This window comes from Pinus tabuliformis, chromosome 1_1, assembly GCF_031772625.1.
Source record: "Pinus tabuliformis cultivar Carrire ecotype Pingquan chromosome 1_1, CPIR1, whole genome shotgun sequence".
Classification (NCBI taxonomy): Eukaryota; Viridiplantae; Streptophyta; class Pinopsida; order Pinales; family Pinaceae; genus Pinus; species Pinus tabuliformis.
In genome coordinates this window covers 286,931,213-286,941,473 of record NC_142297.1, presented here as the reverse complement: position 1 = coordinate 286,941,473, position 10,261 = coordinate 286,931,213, and the positions used below count along the sequence as shown (strand labels likewise).

General features: G+C 35.7%; 1 pseudogene; it reads right to left on the bottom strand.

The window, feature by feature from the left end:
• Positions 1-5,267: 5,267 nt before the first annotated feature.
• Positions 5,268-6,308, bottom strand: LOC149212666 (protein SMALL AUXIN UP-REGULATED RNA 10 pseudogene; annotated as a pseudogene).
• Between the last annotated feature and the right edge of the window lie 3,953 nt (positions 6,309-10,261).

The window sequence follows — 10,261 nt, the reverse complement described above, 5'->3', positions numbered from 1 at the left end:
ATCCAGATACAGTTGAGGATAGGATTATGAAGGGCAAGGGCTCACCAATAGTTGATGGTGTTGGAGATGTTGGAGGGCTCCTTTTCAATTGGTGCATTGTGGATGCAAGGAACTACCATAGTTATTGAGAGTGGGTGCATGTATTGAATAAATGCTTCAATTTTCCATCTCCCTTAGGCAAATGATGCAGTGAGAAGGACTTTCATATTCATGATTCTAGAGATTATCCCATTTTAACGTCTTATCTTAGACCAATAGCCATAGAAAAATTAAGACTTCAGGCCATAATTTTCTCTTCCATATTTTGTTCTAGATGTCATCTTTGGGTTTCATTTGATGTCCAAATTCCAAACTGTAAGCCTTTGAATGAATAATACGCCTCATAGGCTATAGCCCTATCTTAGTTTTTCTTCCTAGTGTGATATGGGGATACACCTTTGTTGGAGTTGTTTCTAGAAATTTGTCAATATTTTTCCACCGTTGTTCTTGAGACTTAGGGGTTCGAAGTGCTAGTGGCAGTCATTGTTGTTGAGCCCGATAAAAGGTGTGAGCTACCCAATAATCCTTGACACTACAATGGTCAAGCTCAAGCATATGAAGGTGAAGATTGTAGAGTTATTTTTATTCTCAAATTTTAGGAATTGTAGCTAAGAGTCCTCCTAAAATAGGGTTGATCCACCATTTCTAACTTCCCTAAAGAAATGTTGCTCGATCAAATGCTTTCCTTTTTTAGCCAACTTCTAGATAGATGATCCTATTTGGGTGCAAGAGGAAGGAATAAGCTACTGAAGATATATTTTTGTTCCACATTTCCAGTGCCATATATATTTCTAGAGCTCTGAGCACCCCTTTAGCCACCGCTGCCAAATTTAGCACCAAGGAATGTTGCTTGAATGGATTTGTCTCTCAAACTAAGGCGCCCGCATAGCTTGGGTTTAGACATCTTGTCCCATGCTACAAGAGATCACTTCTTCTCTATTTTGGACCCTGCATAGAGAAAAGAGTGTTGAATATTTTGAATGGAGTTGAAAACAAATGTAGAGGCCACAAGAGCATAATAAAGACACTGTGACAAATCTTTTAAGACAAATTTAAAAAGGACGAGTCACCCAACAATATTAAGCAATCTAAAGGAATGAAAAGTGAGCTTATTGTTGAATTTTGTGATGATATTTTCCACAAGTTGTGTTTGAGAGAATTATCGACAAGGGGGGCACCAAGGTATTTGGATGGGAGTTTGCGAATATGAAACATGAGGATTTTGTTGATTTGGCTAGGTGATGTTGGATAGTTGATGGTGTATTCAAGAGGAAAGCCTTTAATTTTTCCTTGTTGATTTCCATTTCAGAAGCATGGGCAACGTCCTCCAACATTTGAGATATACCTTTCACCCCCTATGTTATTGGAACTCCCAATACCCAAGTTATCATCCATGAATTGTTAGTGTGAGAGGGACATATCCTCTCCAAATAGTTTAAATCCTTTGATTTTCCTTTCTGGGACAATAGCTTTGATGCCATGGCCTAGACCTTTTATACCAAGAATAAAGACAGCGGTAGGGAACTATTGGATAAAATGGAGAAAAAATCAAGGATACTAGATTTATGGATACTATATTTTTTGATCCAAGTATTCACATAATACTCCTCTCCCTTTTAAAATAACTAGTTTTCTCTATTAAAATTGTAGAATATATACCCATAAGATTTAATGGAAGCAATTGTCTCTGGAAGCAATTGTCTTTGGCTTTTAATGAATGTAGATATAAGGTAACATATAGTCTCTCTTTAAATGTGGTATAATTTTTTTAAAGCATATTGTTATTGTAAGGCTACGTATCACATTTTTCTTAATTGGAAAATATTTGTATTATAACTCAAGAAAAATATGATTAAGACTCATATTAATAAATTCAAAACATGTATCCCATTTCATTTTATTTTATTTTAACAAATACAAATCAATATTATACTATCAATATAATTACTTTTTTTTATAAATAACACATTTATTTGCAAACAACTCAATCCAATTTAAATCAAATTTTCATTTTACAATACTCATATAAATTTAATGACATGTTATTAAAAGCTCATTTTTTTGAAAAAAAAAGAAATATGTTAACATGTGGCAAGAGTGAAAGATTGCCGCTTAACCATCAACTAATCATTATAAGTAATATTCTTTTCTGTAATCATTATAAGTAATATGCTTACAACCAAAATGTGTGGATTCGATTATGGTGTGTGTTGTCAATGTTGATTTTTCTGTAATCATAAACGAATATCCTTTAAAATTCTTCCGTTCCGGGAGGGGTCTGAGACAAGGCTGCTCGCTTTTTCCATTGTTATTCATTCATTCTATGGACGGCCTTAGCCTACACACCTCACATGTTGTGGAACAAGAACAATTTCAGGCTCTTAAGATTGGCTACAATATTAACATTTCACATGGCTTCTTTTTCGCCGACGTGTTGATTATGGGTATGTTGTACCGTCTCTCCTCGCTCAGCCTCTTTCACATTTTCTAAAATTTTTCCATTGCTACTAGTCTTTATATAAATGCACCAAAATCTACCTTATATCATGGTAATTGTGATTTGGATAACATTGTCTACATAAAAAACTTGTTTGGTATAGATGCTAAATTGATCGGACAGGGTATGAAATATTTGGGTTTCCATATTAAACCATGCAATTATAGGAACATTGATTGGCAATGGCTAGTAGATAGATTTTTCAAAAACAAATCCGAGTGGGAATACAAAAGTCTTTCCCTGGGTGGGCGAGTTTTTCTTACCCAAGTTGTTCTAAACCAATTAGGGGTATACTGGGCACATCTCTACCATATTCCCACTTCTATCATCCTCTCACTAAATCAAGTCATGGCTAACTTTATCTGGGGGGAAGTCATATCCAAAAAAAAAATCACCTTGCCAAAATTTCTAATATCACTCTGCCGAAGGCCAAGGGGGATGGGGAATTCTTAATCTTCGCTGTTTTGGATAGGCTTTACTTATTAAGTCTCTTTGGAGAGGCATATTTGGTACTCGAACCCGGAGTCTGGTCATCAGACAAAAATACCTTAAGAATCATGATTTCACTTTCTGGTTCCATAAAGGTACCATTGGAGCCAAGAAAGGATCCGTAATCTGGCTCAGTTTCCAAAAGGTCACCAAGATCTTTCTGCATCATCTAGTTTGGAATATTGGCACATGCCACAATATTCTCATTGGAACTAATTGTATTTTGGGTTATGGTGATGTTGACAATATCCCAGAACAACTTATTGTTTCCCTTAATAAAAGAGGCATCTTTTTCTGGTGTCAAGTCATTACTTTTTGGAGGGGTCCCCATCCTATCTGGAAGTCTGCAATGGAACTGGGTTTACCTAGTCTGTGGAACCTCGTATGGGAGTGCATAGTCGCTGGGATGAATCAGCTGGGGATCTATCAATTTGGAAATCAGGACAAGTTAATCTGGTCAAGGAAGATGCAGAATGACAATATTAATCTGGTGAATACATATCTTTCTCTCTGTTCTGAGGTTTCAAACCTAGCTGAGGAACATATCTTATTTGCTTTTTGGAAAGCCAAAATCCCAAACAAAATTATACTTTTCACTTGGCTAGTTTTTCATAACAAAAATCTAACCTGGGAAAACTTAGAAAAGAGGAAATGGCATGGACATGCCATCTGCCCTATTTGCAAGAAGGAATATGAAAACACCAACCATATATTCCTCACTTGTCCCCTCACTACTTAGATCTGGAAAGGACTCTCTTCTCACATAGATTTCCCATTTCACCAACATGCCTGCATAAATCACTGCCTACTATGGTGGAGAACTCAAAAGGCTGACTGGAAAATCATTCCTCCTATCCCTTTTTGGCAAATATGGAAGTGGAGAAACAACTACATTTTTCAAGATTTCATAAGGAATTTCAACTCGGTTTTGGACAACATAATCACATGTTACACTTTATATGCCACTAAAAACATATGTAATAAATTCGCTTGCCACAAAAAGACCGAATTTTAACAAATATACCCAATGGCATTTTTTGATGGGGCTACACAACTGCAAATATGTGGATGTGGTCTTTGGCTCACCGTCTCGAAGGACCAAACTTAAAGTGTTTTCAGGCATGGGCGCAGAGGCACGAACACTAAAGCTAAGGTAATGGCCTTATGGGGCCTCTTATGGTTCACTAACCTTCTGGATATTCCCTTCTTCCACATCCATGGAGATTCTAAAGTAATTATTGAGCATATTATGGGATCACCAAAAATCACAAATCCCTTAGTACTTGGATGGTTGACGAGGATAGAAATGTTATGGTTACAACAAAACAATTCCACTATCAACCATCTTGATAGGAAACAGAACATGAATGTAGATGATTAATCAAAGAAAGGCTTAATAGGCTTCATGGAAAAATGCACTTAACAATTTGTATGGACCAGAACAACATTAATATTGAAGACTTCCCCTTTCTCGGCTAAGTACTTTCACCCCACTAACATTTTGATTTTTTGATACAGTGCAGGTCAAACAGTGTTAAGTTTTTGTGGCATTAATGGATGACTATGGTTATTTTTGCTTTTTGAACTTGGTTGATTGGCCACTGGGTATAACAATGTCCTCTACGAGGATTGACTTGGAGCTCAATAAATTCCTATTTCTAGTCTCCTCGATAGATGGTATATAACTCAGTGAAAATGATTATGTTTCACCATGGCAGATTGATCTACCAAGAAAGGTCTAATAGATGAAGCCTCTAAATGACACTGGATTCTTATGTGGGCGTAATATGTTTGAACCCGAATGATGCGACTCTAGTACTATCTAGATTCTAATCTTGCTTTACATCACCTCCATCCAATATTGCTGCATTTCTATGCTACATGATTGATTTGATGATGGGTTCATGCATCTACGGGCAACCATCTATTTGCTATTTCAGGAATATATCTTAAACAAAATTGTTTTGCCATCTAGTTTTCTCGCTCTATAAGGACTATGGATTGTATTTTTCCCCTTTGTCTTGCAGACTTTTCACAACACAAAGGGTTTTGTATTTTGGATTCGCTAATGAGACTCATGTTATGAATATTGTATGGCATATGTATATCTCATTATTGATATCAATATAAAATTAAGTTTTTTTTCGTACTGGAAAAAATTACATATCTCAAAGCAGAATTGCCAACTTGTTAGGCAGCTCGGGAATTACATTTGAAAGGGCATGAAAATACTCGAATAAAGGAAAACAGAACATGTCATCAAACAAGATTTTATTTTGATCAACTGATTGATTTTGAGATTACTCACAACTGTACAGTTTAGTATCATGGCCAATGTTAATGAGAGGCATTCTCAAATAGCCATATTCCAGAAAAGTGCTTAGCCCCGTGTCCCCTTGCCTCTCGTCTTTGGAGGATGATTTTGAAATTTCCCGTGCCCATTGAGCTCGCACAAGTGAAATCCAAAACATTTAACTATATGAAATTCTTCAGCGTCGCAAAATCCAAAAACAGTGCCCCGCTCTTGGGCTGCTTCCATATATAATTTCTGAAGAAGGTGATCTGGAAAGCGCCCGACTCTAGACCTCGATGATCAAAATTCAAAACATCTGGAAGCCATGATTGAATTTTTTCAAGAAACTCAAAATCCAAAATAAAAGGAGACAACCAAAGAAATTTTTTCTGCCTCCCAACTTCAATTTTGAAGGACATCTCTGTGGTTTTAACCAGGCCATATTACTATACCCGTGGTTGGGTTAGGATCTTATTGGAGTTCAGGCACTCATCTCTGTGTTAATGGATATGGAGGAACTAATCCAACTTGCTGGTACTACTTCCTTTTTAGCCAACATCGATGTCAGATAATGGAAAGCAACTTCCTCACAGGGAATGGTGAGACCCATGTGGTGATCAAACCCATACTCTTCCTCGGCCTTCTGCAGCAAAACCCTGAAAAGAGAATTATTCAAATAAGTCGTGGGGATCACAAATCTACTGCGTTCGCTTCCAACATACACAGCACAGTGTCCCTTGGGAACATCTGTGGGCAGAGCACTGCAAGTGCAAGATACATCATCTTTCAGTGTGAAATACCTTGCCTTCTTTGAGGAAAGGGCATCTCCAATTCCCTTATAGCTATGGGCAACGTTGAAAAAGGCTTTGATTATCCGCTTCAAAAGAAGAACTTGAGGATTCCTGATCCTTCTTGCCATTGAATTCATAAGAAAAGCAACTATTTCTAAAAACGAGGGATAGAGAGCTTACACAATTTTGTGGTAAGACAATGCATTCGTTCTCTATATATAGCACTTGATAATGACATTCACAAGAAGAGTAACAATCATTACCAGTCTACCTAAATATTGAATTAACAAAATTAGCCGAAATTGCAGTCAATGTCAATCTTCAAGATGCCTAAGTGAAACCTAATACTCATCCTGATATCTCTGTAGTTTAACTTGCCTCGTCCATTGAAATCCTATTGAGGTAAACGGCGGTGCACGTTAGTGAGTTGGATCGATGTGAGATGTCATTATCATTGTAGACCAGAAGATACTGATGTCCCGGAAAGATTAAATAGTGACCTGTGGGTCAAGTCGTGGAATGAAAGGCTGTGGTTGTTCAGCGGTCACCCCGTGGTTCTGCGGTTTGCATTTGAGCAGAAAAGGGTTCGCATTCATTGAGTGTTGGACCCCGCTGCTTCTTCAGAGATCGGACATAAAGATCAAATACTGTTTGAGCAGCTATCCCCCGACTGTAGACATGTGGGACATCTATTTTCGATCAATAATTAAGTTCTGACCCCGTTGAATGGCTGAAAGATTTAATGACATGCTCTGGTTCGGGTTCGGGTTCGGTTGGGTTGTGGTAGGCTAGTGGGAGTTTGCTGCAATTCTCATGGCAAGAGGTAGATGTAGTATAAAGTCGCTTAAAATTAAATAAATTAAATAATTATATAAAATATTTAAATAATATTTATTCATAAAAAAATATTTTTAAATCTTTCTAATCCATATTTAATAAATTTTATATTAATAAATATATAAAATAAATCTACATTAATTTTAAAACTAATACCTAAAGTTTCAGTCTCAGTATTTTGGAGAGACTTTTATGCTAGTTTGCTCTTTTTAGTGGACTACGCTAAAATTTGCATAAAAACATCGAGGGAGACCGCTCTCACAGGCAATCACAAGTTCCCAGTAGAAGCGCTGCAGATTCTAGACCGCGAGTTCCAATCTGAGATAACAGGTACCCTAGCTTGCTGCTGTCAGCAATTGAGATGGGAGTTTCACCACATGATGGGACTACATGTGTATGTAACGTGTAAACACCTCGTGTTTCACTTCATGCATACAGCATGAGTATGTAACATGCAAATATCTATATTGCTGGTTGTCTATTTTGAAATGTGAAATTGAAAGAGAGCTTTTTCTTATTCTTTTGTTCAATCCTTGTATATCCTTTTAATCCCACCATCTAAAATTAAAATTGTATAGAAATTAACCATGATTTTTGTTGAAATTTTATGTATAAAATTGATGAATCTATCAACATTGGTTAGCTATTTAACTTACATGACCATGCTAGTTATATAAAATGGAAACAGAGGTATTATGAGAGCCAACTTCAAGAACAATTAATTATATTTTAATGCATTCCATGGGTTGTACTAAAAAAAATTTCAATGATTTATTTAAGGTTAAATTAAATTTATAATTGTTTTTATTATTGTGTTAATAGGTATATTTATTTTGGAATAGTGTATTCAAAATTTTATTTTAATTATTAATAGTTAATAAGTTGATGATAGGGAATTATGTTGTTATGAAAAAATAAAATAAAATACAAGTAAAAACAACTTAAAGTAAATTTGAGTGGGTCAAGTTACACGTGGATTTTGAGCTTCATATTTATGAAAATCCATGATATCATGTGGAATATAGCTTATTTAAAGGGTGGAATTAAACCAGCTTACATCTATTTTAATTCTAAATCTACCAAGCACCAAGAGAGATCAAATGTCTTGAGATGTAAACCTCTAGAGTTAAAAGAGATTTGATACCTCTCCTCTTGGTAGATATAAATCCAAAGTTAACGATTTAAACATGCATACATTTAAAAGCACATATAACACGATTCTTTACCATATATACTCTTAACTTATAAATAGGATTCTTAGAAGATGATGGAGCACTACCCTAACTTTTCAAGACCACATATCCAAGAAACTATAACTCATTTCACAGCAAGTATATATATATATATATATATATAGAGAGAGAGAGAGAGAGAGAGAGATCGCGAAGCTAAGACACCAATGCCCCAAGAACTAGAAGAGATGAAGGAGATGCAAGATAAAGAAAGTTCAAAGACCGTAGAGAAAAAAAAGAAAGCTACAACACCAATTTCGCCTAGAAAGATGAGGAGCCAGACAATTAGAAACTAAGAAAATTATAGATCCGATAGACCAATTTGGTCTGAGTGAACGTTAACCACCATCATTATCATATATATATATATAACATTTTTTTAAATTAAATTGAAAATCAAAATCTCAACCAAGGATACTATAGTTCCTAAAATCTCAACCACAACCCATGTTTCCCTTCTGCCATCTAACATTTTGGCATCCAAAAAAATTATAATATTCTAGATCATGATGGGTTATCCTTCTTGGACAATGATACTAAAGTTGAGTTGGAAGTGCATAAGACCATTTTTTCCCTTCCTATAGTAGAGAGGGCCACTTAGTGAAACGATTGTAAATTTAAGTTGAACTCTAGTGTAGTTTTCGTATGTGTCACCCATCCCCATAAAACATCTCACTAGATTGTCTATATGGCAATGACCCAAATAAAGGAAAGGAAAGGGAAGAGATCCTTTCATTTCCCCTTCTAAGAAGCCTAATAATTCTATATAATAATGAAGATATGTAAGATGCGACTCAAGCCCAGTTTACTCTATTAGTGACCTTAGAAAGTGGTTGTTTTCATCAAACTTGAAAATCCTCTAGTAATTACAGAGATGAACCATATCATTGCATCATTAGCCTCACTAGGTCATGGAATTTCAATGTTGTACATATGATTCCTTTCTTAGCATCCTTAATATGGTATTAATATGTTTATAACATTCCATCATAAGTTTGGTGTTTCTAGTTCATCAAAATAGACTCTCAAGAAAGAGTAGACAAACAAATTTGTTGTTGGGAATTGTTAAACGATCCAAAGATCCATAAATTATAAGTCATATCAAGCACTTTACATATAATTCTAACCATATTGTGTTTATGAACACTTCAATGCCTCTTAATTTGAAAGCATCCTCTCGTGCAGGTGTTTATCAAGTTACATTTTATAAATTTTGGCAAAGCTTCTAAGTCACAAATGAAGAGGTCAACCATTGTGTGTTTAAGGAATAACATGATAAACTAAAAATCCATGAACATAATCAATAGCCTCAAGTTTAGCTAAATAAATCATGAAAGAAGAAAATATATATCATCTATGCAAAACATTATTTCTCTTGATAATGCTTTACATAGATGGAGCATGTGACCTAGGTTGGTGATCCTAAACTTGGAGAGAATGATGAAAATGAGAAATCCTCCACTTTCATTAATAAGTTCCATACATCTCTCTTGTGTAATAAGGAGAATAAGTGAAACTTGTAGTTACAATGAGATTCTAAATGCTATTATTGACATTTCAATATAAAATAACTCATGTGGTAGATAGATATACTAGTGACACAACAAATAGTCCAAAGTCATTTACTCCATGAACCAAAGTTGGTTGGACTTCATGAATATCTAGGACCATCCAACATATATCTCCAAGTCTAAATGATTTGTTTTTAGCAATATGAGGAACTCATAATTTATCTTGAGCATGTTGGGTGTGGAGCCTGATTATCTTCTATACTCAAAGGTATCGCCACATAGGACCCCAGCTCGAAATGGGGGCGGCAACGCCGCCCGTAAAATGTTCGCTGCAGGGGGGGTCTAGGGGGGGGCCGGCTGCTAAAAAACAGCTGTAAAATTGCCTTGTAAAAGCATAGTAATTTCTAGTCAATCTGGGTCGTTCATTAGGCGGATTATCTGACGTTAGAACTTATGTTTAGTTTAGGATTTTTTGCCCTAGAAGGCAACCCCTCTTTGTATGAGGGTATTGTATTTGAGGCTGTGTGATAGATGTGTATTCTGTGAGTGAGAAACAGAGAGGTGAGACTGTG